At 41.4% G+C, this 23,587-nt stretch overlaps 2 pseudogenes across 1 annotated transcript; both read left to right on the top strand.

Moving 5' to 3' along the window:
* The first annotated feature begins 7,090 nt into the window (after positions 1-7,090).
* LOC146703655 (UDP-glucuronosyltransferase 2B31 pseudogene) lies at positions 7,091-8,705 on the top strand (annotated as a pseudogene).
* A 3,406-nt stretch (positions 8,706-12,111) lies between these two features.
* On the top strand, positions 12,112-17,629 carry LOC146703654 (UDP-glucuronosyltransferase 2B31 pseudogene; annotated as a pseudogene). The gene is made up of 2 exons (XR_014922039.1): positions 12,112-12,202; positions 15,949-17,629. The product of XR_014922039.1 is annotated as a UDP-glucuronosyltransferase 2B31 pseudogene (transcript).
* Positions 17,630-23,587: the final 5,958 nt, after the last annotated feature.

Below are 23,587 nucleotides of genomic sequence, written 5' to 3'. Positions count from 1 at the left end.
TATGAATTCTGCCAACATTAGTCTCCTGCTAAAACCAGGCAAAGACCCTTTATTTCCCTCAAGCTATCGTCCAATTTCTCTTTTAAATGTAGACCTTAAAATAATCTGCAAAGCTCTCTCAAAGAGATTAGAGAAAATGACCCCCCTCTTAATTCATCCTGACCAAACTGGTTTCATAAAAGGTCGGCACTCCTCAACAAACACTCGTAGATTACTTAATTTAATAGACTACTCATACGATAAAAACATCGAAGCCATAATATTATCTCTAGATGCAGAAAAAGCATTTGACAGAGTTAATTGGAAATTTTTATTCGCAACTTTACACAAATTTGGTTTTGGAAACTCTTTCATAAACTGGATAAGAATATTATACAATTCCCCAACGGCTCGTATCAGAACAAATGACCAGACATCCTCCAGCTTCTGTCTCCTGAGGGGCACCAGACAGGGATGCCCACTCTCCCCCTCACTTTTTGCAATTTTTATCGAACCTCTAGCAGCAGCATTTAGACAGGCTACAACAATTAAGGGCATAAAATGTAAGAACATAGAACATAAAATCAGTCTCTATGCGGATGATGTGTTGCTTTTTCTGCAAAACACACAAACCAACCTCTCTGAGGTAATTACTTTAATAAACTGGTTTTCAAGAGTTTCAGATTATTCAATTAACTGGCCAAAATCTACAGTTCTCCCCATTAACTGCTCCTTCCATAATTCTTCCTCTGCCCCACTGCAATCCGGAAATATTAAATATTTAGGTATTAATATCTCTCCTAAGCTTTCAGACTTAACTAAACTAAACCACATCCCACTTCTAAAGAAAGTAGAAGGCGATCTGACTAGATGGAAATCTTTACCCATATCACTCATGGGAAGGGTCGCCACTATAAAAATGATGATCTTGCCAAAAATAAATTACTTATTTTTGATGATCCCTAACAAACCATCACAAGATTGGTTCAGATCTCTGGATTCATATATTTCCAAATTCCTTTGGAAAGATAAACCCCCGCGTATTAGCTTAAAAACGCTACAAAGAACCAAGGATAGAGGAGGATTAGATCTGCCTAATTTTCACCAATACTTCTTAGCCAACAGGCTTCAGTTCATCTCAGAATGGTTAAAACATACCTTCTTAGTTGAGCCCTGGCTAGATGTTGAACAGGCACTATGCAAGGATCTAGAGATTTCAGACCTACCATTTATTAGCTCAAACATCAAAAGACATGAATGCTTTAAAAGTATCAACATCAGCTTTTCTCTAACAGCATGGTGGGAGTTTCTAAAAATAACGGAGTCTTCATTAATCCCATGCAAACGTACACCTATCTGGAATAACCCTGACATATTACAAAACAATAATATGATTAATTTCCCAGAATGGAGTTGTAAAGGAATTAAATACTTAGAACATATATTAGAGGGAACAGAATTTATTCCATTTGACAGACTAGTTGAACAATATGGGATCAACAAGACAAGGTTTTTAGAATATCAACAAATTAAATCCATAGTAAAAAAGAAATTTAACCTCAGTCAAGTTGAATTACAAACACCACTAAGTGCGGCACATTTTCTTACTCTTAAATCCCCCAAATTATTATCTAAAATATACAGAACACTTTCTAAATTAGATGAATCAATATCCCTTCCTACTGCAAAGTGGGAAGCAGATTTATCAGTCAACCTAGACCAAAACTTCTGGTCTCAGATTTGCTTAAAAACTTTTAAATTAATTAAAAATCCCAGTCTGCAATTAATACAATACAAAATACTTCATAGAGTGCACTATACAGGTCATCGGATGTTCAAGATGGGCTTTACATCTTCCAACAACTGCTCACACTGTCAAGGCAATACACCAGACAATTACATCCACGCTCTTTGGTTCTGTCCACCAGTGCAAAAGTTTTGGCGCGAGATATGTGAAGACTTATCAAAATGTCTGAAATGTAACATTCCAACCTCCCCCTTAGTGTGTTTGTTGGGCAGCTTAGATAATGTCACTTCAGAAAAGAATATAGCCCATATGATCTTCACTGCCCTATGCATAGCCAAGAAAACAGTCCTCATGAACTGGAAAAATAAAAATAATCTTAATTCTAACCAATATAGAAATTATCTATTAGATTACATTAGTCTTGACACAGCCTCTGCCACCACATCAGATCAATTGCTCTGGGCCCCTTTTATCAGCTCCATCACCTAGTGGGGGTGGGGGGTCATAGTTTGGTCCCGCCTTCACTGTTGTGATTGGTGAGGGGGTAGGGACAGGCTTAGGGCGTCGGGGGGTTCCCCGGAGGCATCTTCCTTGGGGGGCTCAACCCGGGGTAGCGGTCATGTCCGGTTAGGGGCTCTGTTGGCTCTCAGGTGACTGTTTCCTCGCGGCTGCGTGCAGCGGGGCTAGGGGAGGGTCTGTGCTGACGGACGTGGGTTACTGACCTGGCAACCTGGCTGCCCCTGGGTGGGTCCGGGATGGGCGTGAGGTTCTGGGGGTGCTCCGTCTCTGGGCGGGGGCCCGGGCCGGGCCTCGGGGGCTCGGGTCCTGGTTGGTGTGTTGCCGGGGTTGTGGGCGGGTGGGTGCATGGGGGCCCGGCCCTGGAGCAGGGTGCCGCCGGTGCATCGAGCCGCCTGGGGGGCTCTTCAACTGGTGGGGGGGATGGTCACATCTGGCAGGAGCTTTCTTCTCTCAGGAACTCTCTGCAGGAGGGGGAGATACAGGAGAGGTGGAGGAAGATCTCAGCCTGGGCGTTTACCGTCTTATGTAGTCTGGAAGATGTGTGGTTGGTGGGGTGGGTGCAGTTTTCTCTGTGGTGGGGTTGGGTGGACTGTCCAGGGCTCTGTGGAGCCGGGGGGCGCTACTGCACTGGGCCCCGGTCTGATGGGCCTGGGCCCCCCTTCCCTGGCGGGTCGCGGAGGGTGGGAGTGCCTACTGGGGTCAGCGGGGGAGCTGGCCCCAGGGAGGGGTTACCTGCCCCTCCCTTCCTTCCCTCCCCATCTCCAGCTGCCTCCCTCTTCCCGCTCCTCCACAACCACCCACACATGCAGGGCCTTGGAGTGGGGGTATGTCACCAGGGTGCAGAGGAGGCTACCCCCCCCCCTGTCCCCTTCTGGCTGCCTCTGCCTCAATTTTATCCCACAACTTAGACATTCACATTATTCACACTCTCATTACACATACATATAGGATCTTGGGGGTGGGCACAATCACGGAGTCCAAATCACCATCAGGGTGTATACCTCACCCCTGACGTCGTTGCCCACCTCTCAATTTTAAATACACTTAGTCATTGAGGGTTAGCAGGAGGGACTATGCGCTTACCTGCTGCTCCTTGGCAGGTAGCTCCATGCCCTCCTGGGTTTTAATTGCACCTTAGAACACATATGCATCAACACTACAATGAGCGGGTGGAGGGAGGTTTGGAGTCTTCTCCCACCCCCATTCTCTGCGGCCTGCTGGAGCGGGAGGGCTAGTAGGAGGAGTTGGCCGTCCGACTGCGGTCTGGGGTGTGGGGCCTCCCTGCTGCTGCGGAGTCGGGGTGGTCTGCCTCTCCCCACCGCAGGGAAAAGGGTAACACCACCTGGGTCTGGGTGCAATTCCCCCCTCCAGGGGCAAGGGTACCTAGACCCGGTTTGTAGAGTACGCTTGGGGAGTGTGATTGTGTGTACAGCGTCTCTTTATGTCTGTCTCCACGTTGGTTGAGTGTGGAGTGAGTGCATATGAGAGCATGAGGGTGGGAATGGATGTTTGTGTCTGTGTGTGCCTGTATGTCTGTGTCTATATGTCAGGTTGGGTATCAGACGCCACCTCTCTGGGGACACCTCAGGCCCTCCAAGGTTTGGAGGCCTATCTCCACCCACCACCACTTCCCCTGCCGGTGGCGGACTCCCTCAGGTGTCGGTGTGTTGGTGGTTCTTTGTGTCTGGGGGTGGGCGTCCGGGTACACACCGGCTCACTCCTTGGCGGCCGCTTGTCGGGGCCTGGGGCCTGGGGCTCGCTCGGGCCCCTTTGGAGGTGGGGTGCCCCCGGCCTCTCGGCCTAGGGCTCGGTCACTCAGGCGCAGCTGGGGGCCGGCGGAGCTCACGGGCGCGTCACTGCAACCCCCCCTGGCTTCTGCTCCGCGGCTGCTGAGTGAGCCCTCATCTGGGACTCTCCTCAGCTCTTACTGGAACAGTGGCGCGGCTGCCCCTCTGTTGGTCTTCCATGGTCTCTTGTGTTCTGGGGGCCTCTGGATGTCTGGAGTTTTGATCTCCTCCATACCCGCTTCACACCCTGGAGGACGGGGCTGTGGCCCCCCCACACTCCCTAGCAGATCATTACATGGAGAAACCTTTGGAATGCAAGCATGCTGATCCACACAGGTATGCACACATGGGTATTCACAGACGCGGACTAAAGCTTTCTTGGCTGCTGCCTCAAAGCACACTGTGCGCTGTCTATCTTGCGTGCTGCACAATATCGTTTATTATTTAGTAAATACTGATATCTATGACTAGCTAGTTTATTGTGATGGTGCTTTGTTTTCTCTATTATTATGTTGCTCTTTGTTGTTTGCTGTCTCCTCTGTTTGTTTGTTTGTTTGTTTGTTTGTTTGTTTGTTTTTTTCTCCATACAGGTGACCCAGGAGTTTTTTTTTTTTGTCTCTCTTCCCCCCCCTTCTCACCGTCTCTTCTCCCCTTGGGTTTTCTTTCTTTCTCTCCCCCTCTCTCTCTCATTCATTCCCCCTGTCCTATTTATTTAAAAAAAAAAAAAAAAAAAAAAAAAAAAAATGACAAAGGATGAACTGAAGCTCTGCCATCACGTAATGTCGCATACTGCTGTTTCTGATGTCATTTAAAAAAAAAAAAAAAAAAAAAAAAAAAGAACAGTAATAGACTGTCAGGTTGCAGACCAAGAAAAACTCAGCTTCTGTAGAAGAGACACCTTCAAGCCAGACTGAAGTATGTGGACAACCTGGAGAAGAGAGTTGAAACTGGAGACCTTTGCTGCTTATTCATGGAGAAAGAAGGCAGAGGTGTACAAGCCAAATAAAAAGGGTGAAACACGGTTGTGGAAGTATTGTGCTGTGGTGATGCTTCAGTAGTGGGATCTTGTAAAGGTGGCAGGAATCATGAAAAGGAAGGATGTGAAAGTTGAACTTTCTTGACTGGCCTACACAAAGCCCTGACCTGAGTCCTACTGAAAAACTGTGGGGTGACTAAAGTCCATGCCATAAGAACTTCAAATATGGAGGAGCTTGAGAGGTTGAAGAAAGAAGAATAGGCTGGGATTGCTCAGTATGTAAGACTTGCTGAAAACGACAACAAATGATTGTGGGCTGTTATCCAGTAAAAAGGTTACACAACTCCCTATTAGCAGCAGGGAGGCTAAGAATTGGGACCCTGGTATTCTTTGTGGAATAATTTAGCTTCTGTCTGCAAAGTTAAATAATATGAGCATCCAAAATAAAACTTGGGTGTTTGGAAGAGCCATTTGCCGCTCATTTGTGAGTTGTGACTGTGAGTCCAAATTATATATTTATATATTTATATTTAAGATCCACACGCCTCCCACCTTATGCAACACAATAATCAGGATTTGGGTTCTTTTCTTATGTAATCTGAAGTTGAGCTCCCCTCTTCCACACTAGTCTGAAAGTACTTTTCTCCACACGCTCGAGGATTGAAGGTAGGTTCATACGCCCTATGCTTCACATTAATAGTTAATTGAGTCAAAATGCTTACTTAGCAACTGTCATGCAGACAGGAAACAGAATACAAGGGTGTGTGTCTTCTTGTTGTTCTTTTAGCTTATTAGAAAGTCCCTGCTACACGCATATGATGAGATTAGAGACTGCAGGCAGGACATACCCCCCACTGGACCGTGATTTGTTGCAACATTTCATGTTAACTGGTTTGGACAGTGTAGCTGTGTGTATGTGTCTTATTATGGCAAAATGTCATCCTTAACAGAGCTCCTGCAGCGGGAACCACACCAAAAGGTTTTGAGGGCTTTGCAAATATTTTGCGTGTCTATGAATAGATTTTGTCAAAGAAAAGAGAGTCCAAGCTACACAATATGCAGTGATGGATCTTGACAACTGCAAGGGTTGTCAAGATCAAGTATAAGTATCTTGGGGTCTTGTTCATGAGTGATGGGAGAAGAGAGCTGGAGATTGGCTGCGGTGATGCGGACGCTGTACCGGTCTGTTGTAAGAGAGGTGAGTGTAAAAGCGAAGCTCTCGGTTTACCTGTCGATCTACGTCCCTACCCTCGCTTATAGATACGAAGTGTGGGTAGTGACCGAAAGAACGAGATTTGGGATACAAGCGGCAGAAATGGGGTTCCTCCGAAGGGTGGCTGGCCTCTCCCTTAGAGATAGGGCGAGAAGTTCGGCCATCCGGGAGGGGCTCAGAGTAGAGCCGCTGCTGCTCCACATCGAAAGGAGCCAGTTGAGGTGGTTCGGGCATCTGACAAGGATGCCTCCTGGGCGTCTCCTGGGTGAGGTGTTCTGCAATGGGAGGAGGCCCAGGGGCAGACCCAGGACATCCTGGAGAGATTTTTATCTCTCAGCTGGCCTTGGAACGCCTTGGTGTTCAACCGGACAAGCTGGAGGAGGTGGCCGTGTAGAGGGAGGTTTGGGCTTCTCTGCTTGGCCTGTTGCTCCCATGACCCGGCCCTGGATAAGTGGAAGAAGATGGATGGGTGGAGACACACCTAATGATTGCCCAGTAGTTAATTAATATATTCATACCTGAATTCATATTCGGTCATCATAATGTACCGTTGAATATTGAAGAAAGGTTTGGCTGCTGAGGAATAATTTCTCCCCACAGTGCCTTGAAAATTCATGTAAAGATGAGGGTTTATATGCCTCGGAGCTGTGCTTAGAGTCCTGTGTTGAGCTTGTTTTTTTTTTCTTTTTGTACAGAAAAGTTGGGCGTGACAGCCCCCTTTTGATAATGGTCTAATCCAGTGGGTCCTGTAGCATAGCCAGGAGTGAAGACAAGCTCATAAAATAACTTAGAAGGAATTCAAGTTCTAATTTAGGCATCATTGAAATAATCATTATTATTATTTTTTTTGTTTTCCTCAGACTTGATCCATGGGGAGCATTCAAGGAGTTTCTCTGTTTCTTCTGGGCGTGACATTGTCCTTAACTGTAAGTCCTGTCCAGGGTGGAAAGATTCTGGTGTTCCCCGTTGATGGCAGCCATTGGGTGAACATGAACCTGCTGATCCAGAGCCTCCACGCCAAAGGCCATGAAGTCACTGTGGTCCGCACAGCCACTAGCTGGTATGTCAAAGAAGAGGCACCACATTACAGCTCCATCACTGTCACCTTACCAGAGGCTGTCTGCATAGAGGAGCAGGACTTCTTTGTAACTTTCCTGGTCAAGATACTGGAGATCCAAAAACAGGGGACGTCTTTCATGGCTGTCTTGAAGTTCTACTGGGAAGTGCTAGGTTCATTATCAAAAATCTACCAACAAGCTAGTCTGTTAGGTGTAGAAATATTTGAGAACAAGACTCTAATGTCGAAGATACGTGACTCTAATTTTGACCTGGTTCTTATGGACCCTGGACTTCCTGTTGGAGTTATAGTGGCCCACAAACTAAAGCTTCCAGTTGTCTTTAATGTTAAATGGATGACCAGTGGGGATGGCCATTTTGTGGTTGCTCCATCACCAACGTCATATGTCCCAACTTCTGGAAATGCCATATCTGACAAGATGACCTTTTCTGAAAGAGTCAAAAACACATTCCACTACTTCCTCAAAACCTGCATTGACAAGTTTATAGCATGCCCACCTTATGATAGAATAGTAGAAAAGTACTTAGGCCCAGATGTGAACTTCTATCAGCTTCTTCAAGGAGTAGACCTGTGGCTCATGAGAGTGGACTTTGTCTTCGAATTCCCCAGGCCTACCATGCCGAACATTGTCTACATTGGAGGATTTCAGTGTAAGCCTGCTGAGGCCTTACCTTCAGAGTTGGAGGAGTTTGTTGAAAGTTCAGGAGAACACGGCTTCATCCTGATGTCTCTGGGGACGCTGGTGAATGGTTTGCCAATAGAAATAACTTCAGAAATCGCAGCTGCCTTTGCTCAGCTTCCTCAAAAGGTCGTATGGAGGCATGCTGGTGAATGCCCCAACAATGTGGGGAACAATACCCTTCTGGTGAAATGGATGCCCCAAAACGACTTGCTGGGTCACCCAAAGATAAAAGCCTTTGTGGCTCATGGTGGCACCAATGGGATCTATGAGTCCATGTACCATGGTGTGCCAATTATTGGCATTCCCCTGCTGTTTGACCAGTTTGAAAACATTTTGCGAATGGAAGTTCGAGGAGCTGCTAAAATGGTGGATGTAACAAAAGTCACCCAGCAGAATTTCCTCAAAGTCCTACAAGAAGTTCTTAACAATCCCTCCTACAGAAACAACATGAAGCATCTGTCTGCTCTCCACCGAGACAGACCAATGCATCCTCTGGATGCTGCAGTTTACTGGATTGAGTTTGTTATGAGGCACAAAGGAGCTGCACATTTACGCACCGAGTCTTATAAGATGCCCTGGTATGTGTATCATTCTGTGGATGTCATAAGCTTTTTGTTGGTCATCTTGTTTATGCTGACAGCCTGTGTAGTGGCAGTCATACGATTCACGTGGCTTCGAATGTGCAGGAGGAGGAAACCAAAGCAAGAGTGACTCCTCGAATGAAGATGGATCCAATCAAAATGTTGTATTGATATTCTAGATTTTTCTTGTTGTCGACCAATCGAAAATAAAATACTAAACTTTAAAGTCCTGGAATACTATTGTTGCTGCAATGCTTATAAGTTTGTTTTTCTTTTTTTTTTTTTGGAGGGGGGGGGGGGGGGGGGGGGAGTTGCTCCAGAAAGAGCATCCACTGTAACAGAAATGTGCCAAATCAAAGATGGGGAGCTTCCTGCTATGGTGAAAAAGAGAGCAGTCAAAATAGCTTCTATTTCTTCAGATTTAATATTTCAAAATGAATTATCTAATATGTACCAGTTTTTCTTTATTGTATTTCAGTCATATCTAAATAACAAATTACTTTTAAGAATTTCAGATAGGACAGCAGGTGACTGACAGGTGCAATAGATTGAAAATAAGTTCAGCAAGACATTCTCAGAAGACTTAGTCATTTAAACATGAAATTTCAATTCAAAACAAACATATTTCCACATTTTGTGTGAAAGGGGCAGGAATTTCTGCATGTGTAGTCTATGAAATTAAAACACATTAAGAAATTTGAGGTTGCATTGTTGTATGTGTTGCATGGGATTTTAACATATATTATAAGACATTTCTTATTATTAAAAAACTTTATTTACATATTGAACACATTTATGTTTTCCACATGTAAACACACGTGGTTTGTATGTTTTGTCTTTCACCTTGCAGTTAGCTACCAAAATGAGTTCAATAAGTAATTCTCCAATAAACTTAAGAAAAGTGAATAGCATGTCATGCAGTTTTTGTGTTATCCTTGCGTAGACTGTCTGCTGTTATGTGCTGTGCTGCACAGTGATGCATGAGTAAACATATACAATTATCCCATTGATAGTGGGAGGAGGTAAAGGTTGGCTTAATTTGTCTGACTAAGCTTTAAGCACAGCATTTGAAACTTATCAACAAAGGACCAAACCATCAGGAAGCCTAATGCTTAATAATTAAACAGAGTGAGTCTTCAGGCTGAATCCTCCCGTGGTTCCTGTTCTGAAATACAGTCATTGGTTAGGACAGAGAAAAAGGCAGAAAATGTTAGACACATCTCTGCAGGCTTGGACAGGTAACACATTCTCACATCAATCAGGCTGCTGAACAAGAGCATCATAAGAAGCTTTTCATAAGCAATTACTGCTGTATTATTATTTTATTAATTCAGCACCATTACATTTCTCCTAAATATGATTCGAGTTTATTACTGACTTTTTACATGGAGTATTTTTTATTGGTGTTTTACCAAAACAGTAATTCATTTTTTATATAATTGCATAAAATTAAAAAAAAAAAAGTCTAATCTGAATTTATGTCAAAGCATCAGTTACACTTTAATTAACAGATTTTGAAACATAAAGCCACTAATATATGATGCTGTAACATTGTAGACAAAGCTAAACAGCAGTATATAAGTAATTATAATCATCTCCAGCTGCAACACTGACATGATATACACACCAATAAATCAATAATTATCATCAGCACAAGGAGTTTTTTTACTTAAAGAACATTTACTGTGGGTATGTAATAAACATTTTGCTAAAGCTAAATTTTGTGTCATAATTTCTGCATTTCGGCTGAGCATTGTGCTCATGGCTACCCATCTGAAATATCCTGGAAACGTCCTCGGTTTCTAAGACCACATTCGGTCATTTTTCACACACAGACTCTAAAAGTATGAATGTTACCAGCTCCATGGTCACAGCTCATAAGAGGAAACCCTTTCATTGTTTGAATGAACTTTTACTGCCTTGATTCATTTCAACCTTATTCCACAGTTCCCTCAAATCTACAGAGTTTTACAGCTGATTATTTCGCTGATATCAACACCATTTTACAAACAAGATCAACATTTAGCCCCTAAAAAACCTGGTACCTTGTATTGATTAGAGAAAAAGAAACCAAACTCTAAATTATTTTGCTGTTTTATTTCATTTGTTTCATATGAAACTCTGGTGGTCTGAATCTGTGCTTTGAATACTGAAGTTGGTATAAGGGAAAAACCCTAAACGGTGGTGTTGACTGCTCAACACTTGTGGGTTTTGATTTGAAATTAAAATGAACACTAGATATATCTTTTAGATATATTTTAATCAATGGGCAATAGTGGTTTACAGGAGTGGGTGAGTGGGAGGATTATAAGGTTCAAAAATGAATAAGAAAGTGTTTACATGTTTACATGTGCAACTTCTGCAGTTCCTCTGCTGTCTCCAAACGCGAGCCAGTCCTCACAGACTTTACAGCAGAAGGAAAGATGTTTACAGCTTGATACATGAAACCTTTTTTTGTTTTCTGGGGGTAAGGTCTACCTTTATAACAACTGCATCATGGGAGACGTTTTCTATAACTTGTATTTTTACATTTTTTTAAGACTCAAAGTTTGGAGAGTGGCTGGCTTTTGACACGTGTACCAACACATGTATCCACTACATGATTATTTCTGACTCCAAGAAACTAAAATGCAAGAGCAACACCGAATAGCAGTCAAAATTCAACGTGAATCTTTCAGCCCCTGCTGCTAGTATCAAGAAAGCTCATGTCTCCCATTTCATGCACACAAATAAATCACATTTATGCTCATATTTTATGGCATAGGTATCGTCTTTGGTTTGATCCATTAGCCATGGCTGTGTGTAAGTAATTATGAGAATTAAGTAGGTAAAGTCAGTAGCGGCTGCGCACCCTGCAGGTGCAGTCTAATCACTATGAATTTCCATTCGAGGGGTAATTATTTGACCTCTAGTAATTTTCCACACTTTTTTCGAGAGCTAAAAAGCTTCACATGTTCCCAGATATTAAAGGATATATATTTATGCTACTTTTATAGATTAAACAGGCATTCATTCTGATGAGTCTGATTCTGTCTTTACCTTGTATATCAGCAGCACTGTGGTGTTGGGATTAACACTGATTACTATACAAATGCAATCATATTAAAAACTGTATAAATGTTGCACCTCTTTTAAAATGTTATTTTTTGTATTGTTCCACTAAGGTCACAGGAAGCTGTGAGGGCTGCTGTGTGCATTGCTCCAGTGTCAACCTATTGGTTCTCTCAAGGTTATTTCCTGAGAATGCCGAGAGCTTTTGCAAACTCCCAGAATTTGCAATTCCAGGTTTTTTCTTTTGTCATTGGAATGTTCTTACTTTCTAGGAACAGGGATATCTCACTGGTTGAGCTCATACAGATCAAGACCACACTGGCTTTATTCTGTTTAAGAAGATATTGTGTTACTCCACAGTTTTTGTGTGTGTGCCACAGAGTATGTGCTCTGTAGGAAGACTACTTCCCTTTCCTCTCCCAACCCTAAACTGTGCACATGCATATGAAACCCACGGGTTACACACTCCTCCCACCTTATGCAACACAGTAATTAGGATTTGGGTTCTTTTCTCCTGCACTCTGAAGCTGAGCTCCTTTCTCTCAGAGAGGATCCAAAGTACTTTTGTCCACATTCTCAGGCATTTAAGGTAGGTTACAACACTTTCTATCCTTCACAGTAACAGTTAAACTATTATAAATGCTTACTCAGCACTTCCGAAATAAACTCAGAAGACTTAGTTGTTTTTTCTTCAGCAGCTGGCATTCAGAAAAGAAACTGAATACAAGGGCATGTTTCTTCCTCTTTGGTGTTTTTAGCTTGTTAGAAAATCCCTGCTAAATGTAGATGACGAGATTAGAGACTGCAGGCATTACTCAGGACATACATACACCCCCTGAACTTTGATTTGTTGCAACATTTCATGTTACACAGTGAGGTTAGCCTGTGTGTGATCTCGTTATGGCAAAGTGATCCTTGAGGGAGCTCCTATAGCAGAAACTACTCCAAAAAGCTCTGAGTTTGTTGCAAGTATTATGTGTGCCTGGACAGATTCAGTCAAAGTAACAAAGTCCAAAATAAACAATATGCAGTGATGCATCTTTCTAGGTATGATGTCATGATCCAATCCAGTCAGAGTTCAAAGAGGTGTGGGTGTTACTTAACCTCTGTTAAATGTAGCAATAAATAGAGCACAGGTTGGGCATTTAGTGGTTTTTAGTATGGTTTAATTTACAAATGATAGCTGCAGAAAACAACAGGAAATGTGGCTTAAAGAAGAATTAAAATGCTATATTACACAGAACTGTATATTTAGAGTTAATGCACACAGTGTGCATTTATGAGCAGAATGTGACAAACCATTATTTTAATAACCAGAGAAGATCTTGTGGGGGCATCTGCCTCCACAATGATGTCAGCCACATACCTCTAAGATTCTGCGACTTTATGTTACACGATTGTTGCAGACACAAAGTCACTGCACAGAAAGAGAAACAGACATATATTAATCAACTGCTCGAGTTTTAAAGTGATTCAACACATACGCAGAGTAAAAAGCTCCACTGATCTCTGACATCTGGCAAAAATTCTTCTCTTGTTGTTGTTGGTCGCTCAGACAGTGATGTTATTAAACTGTTCCAAGTCATTTTAAATGCAGTGTTTTGAATACACGCAGTGTGAGCTCACCAGTGGCACACTATAGGTGCTTTGTACATTGAATACAACCTTTGAAGTATAGTATGGTCATTTAATAACAAATAGACCACCATTATGATGACAGGGACCTCCAGGCGCAAAACCAGTAATCATCAGTTGTCCATGGATGTTGTTTTTGGACTAAATAATGTTATGATTTGGCCCTGTTTGGCCAAAGTCAAGCTTTTTGGAGCTGTCTGAAGTACATGCTACCAGAAAAAAAACACAAAAACAAAACAAATAAAACTTTAGACAGCTTTGGCAGACAGCTCACAACCTCAGAAAGTCGGCTGAAATGTTCAAGGTGAAATGAGATCTTTTCAAGTTGTGGAAAAGACATTTAGAAAAGAAGACACGTTTACATAGAAACCAATTGATTATTGATTGGGTTATCTCTGAAGAGACGTATTTCACTTTACAAATATCGTTTCCATTTAGTTTTTTAAATGAGTTGTTGCTGGATGTGACTGTGTCATTGCATTATTACACTATCAATGTTCTGTAAGGAGTGACACACTTTATATCCTACATTAAGTGTTGTGGAAGATTTTCCACTGATACTGTGCAGATCTTCCAGATGACTCAAAATGTGCATAAAACACCAACTGTAGTGGAAAGTCACTGTGTGCACTAGTTAGATGCATTATACTCTTATAGCTTTGCCAACATTTTATTTTGGCCCAGGGCAAAAACAGCCATGGACTGATTGACACACACCAAGAAAGTGGCATATTTAGACACAATGGCTCTTCTCTGTCTTGCTTATACAGAGCCTTCGGTCCTTTTTTGTGTTTCTTGAGTAATAGTTTATTGTGTTTGTCTTTGCCAAGACACAAGTACAGTATTGGGTCTCTAATAGACACTTGGAAACACCTCCCCCTGTATTTAACTGCTGGATTTCCTCACTGAGAGGCCACCAGCAGTTCAGGTCAACAATAGCACATCAAGCAGGGATGTCTGCTGAGTCGTCTTCTCTTCACTCTGCTGACCCACAACCATACCCCACACTACAGCAATAACCTCTTTATTAGATTTGCAGGTTTATTTATGGTTTATTTATATTTATTTTTGGCGTTCAGTCAAATTAACAAAGTCCAAACTAAACAATATGCAGTGATGCAACTTTATAGGGATATTGTCAAAGTTTGGCACACATACATACATTATTGTGCACATCCTGAAATTGTACATATATTTATTCTCATAATTCTCACATTCCTGCTCTTATAATTGGCTTGTTTCTTACATTTCTTTGTTTTGCACACCACTGTTGCTTGTGAAGCTTGCAGAAAAGAATCTCACTCACATGTGCTGTACCAGTGATGTGACGTGACAATAAAAGTGATTTGATTTGATTTGATGATACAACTATGGTGGGTTTCAACAGCAAAAATGATGAGACATACTACAGAAGTGAGGTATCTCAATTAGTATGTGGTGCAGTGAAAACAATCTAGACAAGTGACAGCCCTAGTACCCATCATGTGCACCTTCTACTGAGGCATGATTGAGAGCATCTTCACCAGCTGCATCTCTGTGTGGTTTGAAGACTCAACCACCTTGAGCCACAGAATATAGTAAATGGAGCAGGGAAGCTATCTGGGGCCTCAATCTTCTCCCTCCCTCTACAAAACTGTTAGTATTGCGGGTGATCCCACAAACCCCTCACACAGCTTTTTTAGTCTCGTGACCCCAGAGAAAAGTTCTGGGTGGTTCCACCAGGTTTCATCAGCCAGGCTGTCGTGATAGTGAACTTCCTCCCTCACCTCTTTACCCACTCAGAGTTATCTGCTCTCAAAAAGATGCTCCATGTCTTAGCCTTTACTTTACATGAAGGACTTTCATTCTGATGTTTCCTCACTTGCAATAATTGATGGAGGCTTTTAATAAATCATTGATACTTTATATTTTTACATAAAGAAATGCAATAGCGTATATACCTTTAAGAATTCTTGTAAGCCTCAAATGTATTTGTGCATAGAAAGCAATAATAGAATCTAGGCTTTAATGTATCTTGTGTAATTCATTTTAATATGCTGAGACCTAATATGTAATTTCGAATCTGTATCTGTATGCACACTGTGGATCAGGAGGATATGACATTTGATTTCTGTGTATGTCCTGAACATAGAGCAGAACTCACAATTAAGTTGACTTTGACTTGAAGTATTTAACCTTCATACATGGATGCATTCATTCATATCAGGTCATGACACAGTGCATGCCTATGTCTTACCATTATATGGTAATACATATCTTACCATTATATTCAAAACTTTTGCAACAGTATTAGATGCTGAGAGACAATTGTTCGCCCAAGACCTACAAAATCCATGTAAAGACATGGTATTGTCTGCCAGGACATTGTGATTAGAGTCCTGTGGGGTTTTTTTTGTTTTGAACTAGTATTTGTTTTTCTTCTCTTTTTATTTTTTACCTTTATTTTTGCACACCTGCCAGGTTTAGGCAATTTTAACTACCTGCTTAGAAATAAGAAAGCTATCTAAGTAGCACCATTCAAAAAGACAACCCTTTCAACTCAATCAATAATTCTGTAATCTGGTGGGTCCTGCAACTTAAATAAGTTTGCCAGTTGGAAGAAATTCAAGATGTCATTTATGCATCACTTGTACAATCATACTTGCAACATTGACTGTGAACTTAACAGTTAAATTATAATTGTTCTATGGTTTTCCTCAGACTTGATCCATGGGGAGCATTCAAGGAGTTTCTCTGTTTCTTCTGGGGGTGACTTTGTCACTACTTCCAAGTCCTGTCCAGGGTGGAAAGATTCTGGTGTTCCCCGTTGATGGCAGCCATTGGGTGAACATGAACCTGCTGATCCAGAGCCTCCACGCCAAAGGCCATGAAGTCACTGTGGTCCGCACAGCCACTAGCTGGTATGTCAAAGAAGAGGCACCACATTACAGCTCCATCACTGTCACCTTACCAGAGGCTGTCTGCATAGAGGAGCAGGACTTCTATGTAGCTTTCCTGGTCAAGATACTGGAAATCAAAAAACAAGGGGCATCTTTGATGGCCTTCATAAAGTTCTACTGGGAAATGATAGGTTCATTATCAAAAATCCACCAACAAGCTAGTCTGTTAGGTGTAGAAATATTTGAGAACAAGACTCTAATGTCGAAGATACGTGACTCTAATTTTGACCTGGTTCTTATGGACCCTGGACTTCCTGTTGGAGTTATAGTGGCCCACAAACTAAAGCTTCCAGTTGTTTTTAACGTCAGATGGATCACCAGTGGGGAAGGTCATTTTGTGGTTGCTCCATCACCAACGTCATATGTCCCAACTTCTGGAAATGCCATATCTGACAAGATGACCTTTTTTGAAAGAGTCAAAAACACATTCCACTACTTCCTCAACACCTGCATTGACAAGTTTATAGTGTGTCCTCCCTATGATAGAATGGTAGAAAAGTACTTAGGCCCAGATGTGAACTTCTATCAGCTTCTTCAAGGAGTAGACCTGTGGCTCATGAGAGTGGACTTTGTCTTCGAATTCCCCAGGCCTACCATGCCGAACATTGTCTACATTGGAGGATTTCAGTGTAAGCCTGCTGAGGCCTTACCTTCAGAGTTGGAGGAGTTTGTTGAAAGTTCAGGAGAACACGGCTTCATCCTGATGTCTCTGGGGACGCTGGTGAATGGTTTGCCAATAGAAATAACTTCAGAAATCGCAGCTGCCTTTGCTCAGCTTCCTCAAAAGGTCGTATGGAGGCATGCTGGTGAATGCCCCAACAATGTGGGGAACAATACCCTTCTGGTGAAATGGATGCCCCAAAACGACTTGCTGGGTCACCCAAAGATAAAAGCCTTTGTGGCTCATGGTGGCGCCAATGGGATCTATGAGTCCATGTACCATGGTGTGCCAATTATTGGCATTCCCCTGCTGTTTGACCAGTTTGAAAACATTTTGCGAATGGAAGTTCGAGGAGCTGCTAAAATGGTGGATGTAACAAAAGTCACCCAGCAGAATTTCCTCAAAGTCCTACAAGAAGTTCTTAACAATCCCTCCTACAGAAACAACATGAAGCATCTGTCTGCTCTCCACCGAGACAGACCAATGCATCCTCTGGATGCTGCAGTTTACTGGATTGAGTTTGTTATGAGGCACAAAGGAGCTGCACATTTACGCACCGAGTCTTATAAGATGCCCTGGTATGTGTATCATTCTGTGGATGTTATAAGCTTTTTGTTGGTCATCTTGTTTATGCTGACAGCCTGTGTAGTGGCAGTCATACGATTCACGTGGCTTCGAATGTGCAGGAGGAGGAAACCAAAGCAAGAGTGACTCCTCGAATGAAGATGGATCCAATTAAAATGTTATATTGATATTCTAGTCAAAGGAGCTTGCAAAGAAAAGTGTCTGGACTTCTTTACGTTACCTTCTTTACGTTTTCAAGTAACTTAAAGAAGTCCAGACGCTTTTCTTTGCAAGCTTCTTTGACTACGATGACCTGGATGACTGAGAACCTTCACAGACATATTGATATTCTAGATTTTTCTTGTCTTTACCCAATCATATGAAAAGACCAAATCTTACTTGAGATTTCTCCTGGGTTAGTCGTTCTTTACTGCTGCTCAGCCTAAAAGAGAGACACGTATGTGAGGATGCTGTTTGTAGATTACAGCTCAGCATTCAATACCATCGTTCCCTCGAAGCTGGACAGGAAACTGCAGGATCTAGGACTGAGCAGCTCCCTCTGCAGCTGGATCCTTAGCTTCCTGTCTGACAGACGCCAGGTGGTCAGACTGGGCAGCATCACCTCATCCCCCATCACACTGAACACTGGTGCTCCACAGGGGTGTGTACTGAGCCCTCTCCTGTACTCACTCTACACCTACGACTGCACGGCCACTAACAACTCCAACATCATTGTGAAGTTTGCGGACGACACTACAGTGGTGGGTCTTATCACCAACGGTGATGAGACGGCTTACAGGGAGGAGGTCAGCGCCCTGACCCACTGGTGTCAAGACAACCATCTCACCCTCAACGTCGCAAAGACAAAGGAGTTGATAGTGGACTTCCGGAGGTGCAGAGAAGTACACACCCCCATCACCATCAACGGCGCTGCTGTGGAGAGAGTGAGCAGCTTCCGGTTCCTTGGAGTACATCTGGCTGAGGATCTTACGTGGTCAGTACACACAAACAAAACAGTGAAGAAGGCGCAGCAGCGCCTCTTCTTTCTCAGGAGACTGAAAAGATTCGGCATGAGCCCCCGCATCCTCAGGACCTTCTATCGCTGTGCCATTGAGAGCATCCTCACTGGATGCATCACCACCTGGTATGGCAACAGCACCGCCTACAACTGCAAAGCTCTCCAGCGAGTAGTGCGGTGCTCTGAACGGATAATTGGAGGTGAGCTTCCCTCCCTCCAAGACATCTACAGGAAGCGCTGCCTGAGGAAAGCGGGGAGGATCATGAAGGACTCCAGTCACCCCAGCCATAAACTGTTCAGACTACTTCCATCAGGAAGGAGGTTCTGCAGCATCCGGTCCCGTACCAGCAGACTGAGAGACAGCTTTTTCCATCAGGCCATCAGACTGCTGAACACTTCATAGACACCTCAGCTTCACTACTGGAACTTTAACATTATGCACTCCATACTGTATATAAATGCCACTTGTTTTGCACTATTATTCAACTCTGTATATTTTATATATTTTATTATTATTATTATTATTATTATTTTATTTTATTTTTTTACTATTTAATTTGTAAAAATGTGTACACACACACACACACACACACACACACACACACACACACACACACGTAGGAAAATATTTAGTATACACATCCAGAAATGCATACACTATTATATATTGTACATATATTTATTAGTTTCAGGTTGGCCATTCTTGTATTTTGCTCGTTTGTGTTGTTGTGTTTGCACATCTCTGTTGCTTGTGGGGCTCGCACACAAGAATTTCACTCGCATGTGCTGTGCCAGTGTGCCTGCACATGTGATGTGACAATAAAAAGTGATTTGATTTGATTTGATTTGATAAAAGGAACAAATAATGAACAAAGCCAGCCCGGACATTCTGTTGCAGTTATATCTCTTGGCTTTCCTGGGAACACCTTGATGTTTTCCTGGACAAACTGGAGGAGGTAGCTAGGAAGATGGAGGTCTGGGCTTCTCTGCTTAGGCTTCTGCCCCCGCGACCTGGGCCCAGCTGTTATAAAATGGATGGATAGAAAGTAAAAAGTAAATATGGAACACAATAAAAAAAACATCCTTACACTAACTTATCCTCCAAAGATCCTGCATCCTAATATAGGGACAGAGTATTTTTCTTTTTGGCCTGTTCCATAAACTACAAAGGTTTTAGGACTGTCTATTTGATTCAAATCACTCTGGTGCTGTCACTGTCACTTAATGCTAATACAAAGTAAGTGATGCAATATTAAACTTCCAATGGTGAGCAATATCTGACTATGAAAAGAAATTTTTCATAGTCAGATTTTCTTCATATTTTGCTAGGGACATATCAAAAGCTTAGTGAAATGTGCAAACAATAATGAAAATACAGAATATACAGCCTGCCTTAGCAGCTCCAAACCGGGCCCATGACTTATGTCTGTGAAAGTTCTCAGTCATCCAGGCCCATGACTGTACCTCCACAATGTTTTACAGTTGGCTGTAGACACTGTTCTACCTTGTTCCACATCCTCTTCTTTACTTACTGCAGAACCAAAAGTTGCCACTGATTTTCTGTCTAATTTTTATGTAATTTGGGACACCTTAGCTTTCATTTCCTGTTTCCTGTCCTTGTAAATGGCTTCTTAACAGCCACCCTTCAACTTGGGACCATTTCTGATGATAGATTTTAGGTCTGATACTTCATTGTTTGTCTTCGCTTGTCCAGTTTCTTCAAATTTTTTAAGAACACACTGCACAACATGACAAGATACGTCAGGTTTTCAGCTAATAACTCTTTGGGTAACCCTTTGTCCGTGCGAAAATACTAAACTGGACTGAAAATGAGTGAAAAAGCCGCTGAAGAAAAACACAAAAGCCTGGAGAACTATCAGTCAACACCACTTTAAATTGCAAAAAAGCCTTGCTCCTTGGAATCAAAATATAAAGAAATGAAGGGTGGCTCAAGAGTTTTGGACAGTACTGTGGCAGCCAAACACAAGAGAAAATAATCTGTTAAATGTGAAGATTTGACTTTTATGGATCTGACTGACTTTTAATGTTCTGTTCAATAAGAGTCAAAACGACCAGCTAAGCTCATCACTAAAGGTTTTATAGTAGCCAATCTCTGTTTCCCCACAGAACTCACATTTAAGGCATTTCTGAATGGTCACACATCTGTGTTCAGCCTGTGTTTATAACCGCACAAACAGCAAATGCACCTCATGCTCATGTTTCAGTAATTTTACAATACAGTAGTGTCCAGCTGTTTTAGTAAGTCAATGGGTCTTGTCTAAAATAACTATCTGAAACAAAACACAAGCCTTGCTGCGAGCAGTTGCATAAAGGAACTATATTCTTTCTACTGTTTACATCCACTAACCAATAGAAGTGTGGAGCCAGCTAACATTACAGAGGAAGTACAAGCTTAACTACCCAGAACCATCCTTTGTTCTTGAATAATCACAAGGTTTGTGGATTATTTTTAGTAAATGGGTTATAATTCACTGCTGTTTTTCAAATGTATTTTCAGCCATGTTAGCCTCAGACTGAAGGTAGATGGATAAAAGGAGACGGATATGTACATTTGATTATCATATTTACATTTACATTCAATAAATAAATTCACATTTAATAAATGCTGGAAAGCTGAATGCTCGGTTACTGTTAATGTGGAATTTTGACATAGAATCAGTGAATGTGTAATTTGTAAGCCATGAGTGTGTTTTTAGCACTGTTACTGTGAACTGATGTGTAGTTCTGATGTTTAACAAGCTATGGAAAAACTGAATAATTTACCTTATTTTAATGTTCTTTCAATATTTATGTGATGCAAATGTATGTTGTTTAATAACACTTGAAGACAAAATACTTGATTAAAATTTTAAAAATGAAACTTTTTGTCAGAAGCTTTATTTGTTCTGGAAAGTCCGGCATGAGATAAATAAGGATTCTTTTAAAGTGATAATCATGAAAGGCCACTCTAGCAGAATCTAAGAATAAAAAAATAGAGCTGGAAATGTGTTTCTTTACTATTTATCAATGTAAAAGTTACTTATGATCTGCTTTGCTGAACTCGCAGAGTCTGCAGGAGGCTGAACCTGCAGACAGGCCGTCCTAATATCAGAGACGAGCTGCAGCAGCCATACACAAACAGAAAAGTGCGATAAGCTCAGTTTGAGTCATGTGGACCACAGTGGGGGGCTTTGTTTTTCTGAGCTGAGGGTTCATTAGAAAGAAGAATGCACTACTTGTTTTTCGTCATCAGCCCACACACTCTCGCTCAGACGCACATTTTGCGTGTCTAGACTTGAAATATAGGCAGAACCCAAGAGAAAAAAATAATTTAAAGACTTCCTAACCCACAGAGACAGTGAGTGTGGTTTTCCTGTTATGTATCATAAAACAGTTTCTTTAGCATGACTTTACACGGTATACACGCACAGGCAGTTTCAGGGTAAAACAGGTACATTTGGACACTGCATGTATATGATGTGACTTTGGGGTTCCTTAATGCAACGTTAGAGGGAATACTGCCCTTTACCTTCACCTAATTTATCTGTCTCTGATATAATAAAATAAATATTTTAATTATTAGATGTTTATTTAGAATTAATTAGAAACAAAAGATAAAAAGCCTGACTATGATGGCGTTCGTTATCATTTGTTATTGATGAAAATCTTACAGAGTCATAACTTCACCTATAAGAGCGATATTAACATACTGCAACGTATCGTTCACTCAAACATACTTTAAGTTTTAAATCCAATTTTTTTCCTAATGTGAATGAAATAAATTACATTTTTTGTAAGAAGTAGTCAAAGAGAATTGGCTAAATAATATTTTTCTTAATGTATAAAAATAACAAACCAAAACAACATTAGTACATTTTAAAATATGGGTCACTGGAGTAGATAAATGAAACAGAACAGATACTCAAATTCATTTTCTGGGTAAAAAAGAATCAAAACTTTTACTGAATTTTAACCAGAAGGTGGCAGTGCACCCTTCTGCATAGCAATTTAACTGACACACACACACACACACACACACACACACACACACACACACACACACACACACACACAGGTTTACTTTTGATAAGGGAGATATTAAAAATGTTCTTATTTCATAAATTATGTTTCTCAATCATTTTTAGCTCAACCCGATCAGCTCAGGCATCAAATCTCTCTCTCAAGGCTTCTGCAGAAACCTTAAATGTCTGTTAGCCAAAACAACACAGTATAGTGGCTCAGAAAAATGGAAAGTGTTAGCAAAACAAAGCTTAAAATGTTTTTAAAAAGAACAAAAAACCCATATCTATATTTCGAACAACTTTCCTTTTCACACCAATTTGCCAATTTTCCAGTGCTCTTTTACGTTTGTCTCTCCTCCCCATCAGTGAGGCTCGCCAGAACTTCGAAAAGCTGAGTGGACTGACTGGTGCCTCTTAGCTCACATAAATAAAAAAGTCCCACATGCAGGATGGGTGTCAGAATAATTTAACAAAAGATGAACTTCAGTGGCTACAGAAAGTCAAAGACTCATAGATAAATCTAAAGCACAGCAAGAGAAACAGGAGATTGAAGAGGCGATGTAAACAGCCAAGATAAACTGAAGACATGACTATACACTCATGTGCCACTTCATTAGGTACACCTTGCGAGGACTGAACCCTGTCTTTGCCTTTAAATCTTTGTAGCATTGATTCAACTACATGTTGGAAACATCCCTCAAAGATTTTGGACCATATTGTCATGATAGCAACCAGTGTTGGTCAAGTTACTTGAAAAAAAGTAATCAGTAACTAATTACTGATTACTTCCCCAAAAAAGTAATCCCGTTACTTTACTGATTACTTATTTTCAAAAGTAATTAATTACTTAGTTACTTAGTTACTCTTTAAAAACATGATTTACAACCTGAATAGGTGATAAAGCGATAGATCTTTCAGGTCAATTCTACTTTTTCTGCATAATCCATCATACAAAATGTAATCAAATGGAAAAGTCTCCTTTTAAAACTTGTTTTATTAGTTTTTCTTTTAACTTTATGCATCAAGCAAAAATGTAATTATATGCAACATTCACTGACTGGAAGAAATTTGTTTAATATTTAAACCTATTTTCTGCACATTCCAGCACATAAAATAAAATATTTTTTGTGTTTAC

The sequence above is a fragment of the Copadichromis virginalis genome, linkage group LG8 (assembly GCF_057382275.1).
Source record: "Copadichromis virginalis isolate Kocher_CV1m ecotype Utaka linkage group LG8, C_Virginalis_male_GT1.1, whole genome shotgun sequence".
Taxonomy (NCBI): domain Eukaryota; kingdom Metazoa; phylum Chordata; class Actinopteri; order Cichliformes; family Cichlidae; genus Copadichromis; species Copadichromis virginalis.
The sequence above is the reverse complement of the archived record's forward strand: the minus strand, read 5'-3'. Positions and strand labels throughout refer to the sequence as shown.